Source organism: Suncus etruscus, chromosome 3 (assembly GCF_024139225.1).
Source record: "Suncus etruscus isolate mSunEtr1 chromosome 3, mSunEtr1.pri.cur, whole genome shotgun sequence".
In the NCBI taxonomy this organism is placed as follows: domain Eukaryota; kingdom Metazoa; phylum Chordata; class Mammalia; order Eulipotyphla; family Soricidae; genus Suncus; species Suncus etruscus.
The window spans coordinates 36,530,708-36,534,695 of NC_064850.1; the positions used below are offsets into that span (position 1 = coordinate 36,530,708).

Sequence of the window (3,988 nt, forward strand, 5' to 3'; positions counted from 1 at the left end):
CGATGGGGGCTTCTGGGGCCCACAGTGTGTTAGTGTGTGCATGTGTGTGTGTATGTATGTGTGTCCACGTATACATTGGTGCTTGTATGTGAGTGGTCAGACATGTCTGAGATGTGTGTGTCTTTATGCATGTGTGTGAGTTTGTTGCATGTGAAACAAATGTACACATATGAGTCTAGGGCATGTGAATATGTCTGTGCATGTATTGCATGCTCAGTTGAGTGCGTTTTTTTTTTTTTTAATATGGAGCACTTCACGAATTTGCGTGTCATCCTTGCTCAGGGGCCATGCTAATCTTCTCTGTATCGTTCCAATTTTAGTAGATGTGCTGCTGAAGCGAGCACGAGTACGTATTTTTTAAGTGTATGTTGTAAGTTGTCTGTCTGTGTGCGCATGAGTGTGTTGCGTGTGAATGCCTGTGCATACGTGCATTTATGTGTAAGTAGATGTGAGTTGTGCGCACACATGTGTGTTGTATGTGGGTTGTACATGTGCAAGTTGTGTGTGAAGTAGGTGCATCTGTGCATGTATGAGTTGTGTGAGTGTACGTGTGTGTAAATTCATTTGTGCATATATGAAATGTGTGAGTACATCTGCGTGTGTTTATATGTGTGTGTGAGAGAGAGAGAGAGAGAGAGTGAGAGGGGGGGGGTACCAGTCTCTGCCTCAGGGCCTCGCATCATCAGGCGATCCAGCACCAAGAGGCATCTGGGGTCTTATTCTCCAGCTAACATGGTCTGGACTTCCCTCACTCTGCTCACCCTGCCCACACATAGTGCTCTGAGGAGGTGATGTTCCCTTCGCCCTCCAGCCCCTTAAGGGCAGGCATATAGGTTGGTGGTGGGCTGTGGGCAACCCCGTGCGGGACTCAGGTGCCGCCCCAAAGGCGGTCAGGAAGCACTGAGACAGGCTGACCTGGGCAGGCACGTGACCTGCTTGTCCCCTGTGAGAGGAAATGTGGTCTCAACTGCCGGGTGCAGTGACTCAGTGTCACCGGGCCGGGGAGGTGATGAGCGGCCAGCATTTCCGGGGGGTGGAGGGTGGTACAGGGAGGGAGGCTCGGTCTGCAGCCTGTGGCTGGGACCCATGGATGGAGGGGGGCAGATGAAGGGGTAGGCCTGGAGCCCAGCCGATAGTAAAGGGGCTTCATGCGGCCTAAATGTGCCCCCAAGCCCTGTACCATTCTTCACCCTAGGCCCCTGGAACAGTAGAGGTGTATGCATTTCCTTTCTCTTGTTTGCTGTGCAAAGAACTGAGGCCCAGAGAGGGGAAGACCCTTGCCAGGAGACACACAGCAGGGGGGCAGGAAACAAGGCCTGAGGATGGGTCAGAGATCTGGGTAATAGCAGTTGAGAAGGGCCCCAGCAGATTCCAAGGGGGAACTTGTTTTTGGAAGAATGTTGGAAAGAGGTTAATGCCGGTAGGTAGAGCATAGCCTGAGTATGGCTTTTCGTCTGTCTTTCAACTGTTCTTCCAACTCAGACAAGGACAGTCAGTCCTCACTCATATCACAGCAGGATTCTTGGGAATTACTACAATCAGCCAAAAAACCACAGGGATGGAAATGAAGGTGACCACAAGACTAAATGATGGAAGCCAGAATTAAGTCCCCACGACACATTTCCAATTCCCAAACATGGCTTCCAACTTCTAAGTAAGGACTGGAACCTTGAATAGTAAATTATCTCATCTGTATTTTTTCATTCATTGGTTCAGCCCACTTCTTCCTGTCCAGAGTCTTGATGGGCTAGAGCCACCAGACAGGATAATTTCCATCTCAGGGTCACGCTTGCACCCACACTCCCTCAGACAGGACAGTCAGTCCCTATAGCAAGCTTAGCTCGAGCACCTGCACGCTGGAAGTTTGAGGCCATAGATGCCAGGAGGAAAGCCATGTGGGTGTGCACAGAAGGGGCTGAATCCACAGACGCTGGACTTGGGTTCACTTCCACCAGAAAGATGTAGGCCCTTGATAGCCTGAGTATGGCTTTTCGTCTGTCTTTCAACTGTTCTTCCAACTCAGACAAGGACAGTCAGTCCTTTGATAGTCCATATGGTAGCTACTAGCTCCTCACTGCTATGTCACAAATGTGGCACATGGAAAAGAAATTAGTGCAGCTCTTGAAAAGTGCCTTGAAAAAATGCTTCCGAGTATGAAGTGGGTGGTAGTAATGAAGACATGTTGCTTCCATACACCATTCCCTCTGGGAAAAATCTCCACTCCGGAACATCATTCTGGAGATCCTTTTAGTTCCTTTGGACCCTCTCTGTGCCTTTGCATCCAGCCTTTCTATCTGGTGAGGAGCCAGAGAGATAGGACCATGGGTAAGGCACTTGCCTTGCACACAGCTGACCTGGGTTTGATCCCCAGAACTCCTTTTAGTCTTCTGAGCCTGCCTGGAGTGATCCCTGAGTTTCAGAGCCAGGAGTAATACTGGGTGTGGCACAAAAACAAAAGAAAATTCCAGGGGCCAGAGCGGTGATGCAGTGCGTAAGGTGTTTGTCTTGCGCACACTAGCCTAGGACAGACCGTGGTTTGACACCCCCCCCCCCCCCCCGGCATCCCATATGGTCTCTCAAGCCAGGAGAGATTTTTGAGCGCATAGCCAGGAGTAACCTCTGAGCACACTGAGTGTGATAGAAAAACAAACAAACAAAATTCCATTTGTTCCATCAGCCCATCTGTCCTGGTTACTCAAATTGCAGAGTCCAACTTGCTAAAGTTGCTTTGTTATATTTTCTTTCAGATGGGGAAAGTGAGGCTCAGTTTGGTATCAGGGTTCTGAAGGGACAGATTTGTTTCTGGGGAACCAGGTCCTTCGCTCTGGATTTTCCTGAGTGTGGCCAGGGGTGTGCTAAGGTGATGTCTTCAGCCCCCAAATGTCCCCCTAAGTTGTGTGAACGAGGAGCCAACCAGTCCGGGCATCTGTGCTTTCATGTCTGTGGTTCCCCCCAATTCTCCACCTATTTTTTGTTTTAATTTTGGCCGGTTGTGCTCATACTCATGCCTTTGTGCTCAGGGATCATTCCTGGTTCTTGAGGTCCCTGATGGGGTGTTGGGGATTGAATCTGGGTCAGCATTATGGAAACTTGAACCCCTGGTCTACCTCTACAGATCTGTCTCTTGTGTTCTGATTTTCCTAATAACACACTCTGTACATTGTTGAAAGTGCAGCCAAGTGTCAAGGAGGAGAAAGATACATTTCTGTTTTAGGGTAAAGCATCCCTGTAAGATGGTCCCCATCTTTCCCCAGAGACATATTCTTTCTGTGGCCATGTGGTCTTGTGGATTCTGATGCACTTCCTTTCAGGCTCTCCAAGCCTGCAGATGTGAAGGTGCTTTTCATGGGTTTCCTGGCCTTTTGCGGCATCATTTTTTTTTGGTTTGTTTTTTGGGGGTCACACCCAGAAGTGCTCAGGGGTTACTCCTGGCTCTACACTCAGAAATCGCTCCTGGCAGGCTCAAGAGACCATATGGGATGCGGGAATTCAAACCATCAACCTTCTGCATGTGAGGCAAATGCCTTACCTCCATGCCATCTCTCCGGCCCCTGCACCATTTTTCTTATCTTATTCACACGTAGATTCTCTGTCCATCATCTGGGCACCAGCCTTCCTATTGGCCTCATGTATGACCATGTCTTCTCCCACTCTGAGCTTGATTTACTTGCTTCATGGCATCTCGATGATGTGGAGTCTTCACTTCTTTTTGGCAGTGTTCAAGGATGCTTGGAGGTGCCCTGAGATTCAGTGTTGGGGCCCAAGGATGTGGTGCAGATAAGGCCGTTGATGCTGGAAGCCTTCAGGATGCACTCAGAGATGCTTGGGACTGTGACATTAGCTCCTATGCTCTTTTTGGCCCTCAGAACTCTTCATTGCCATGCAGTTAAATGTATCTGTCTTTTAAGGGTGTGTATGAACACTCATATGTTTGTTTATATGTACTTGTGTGTATTTGTGGGAAACATGGATGCTGGTCCATACATCT

The 3,988-nt window shown here is 49.0% G+C and overlaps 1 non-coding gene across 1 annotated transcript; it reads right to left on the reverse strand.

The window, feature by feature from the left end:
- Positions 1 to 237: 237 nt before the first annotated feature.
- On the reverse strand, positions 238 to 344 carry LOC126005732 (U6 spliceosomal RNA). The gene has a single exon (XR_007494769.1). It is a non-coding gene; the product is annotated as a U6 spliceosomal RNA (small nuclear RNA).
- Between the last annotated feature and the right edge of the window lie 3,644 nt (positions 345 to 3,988).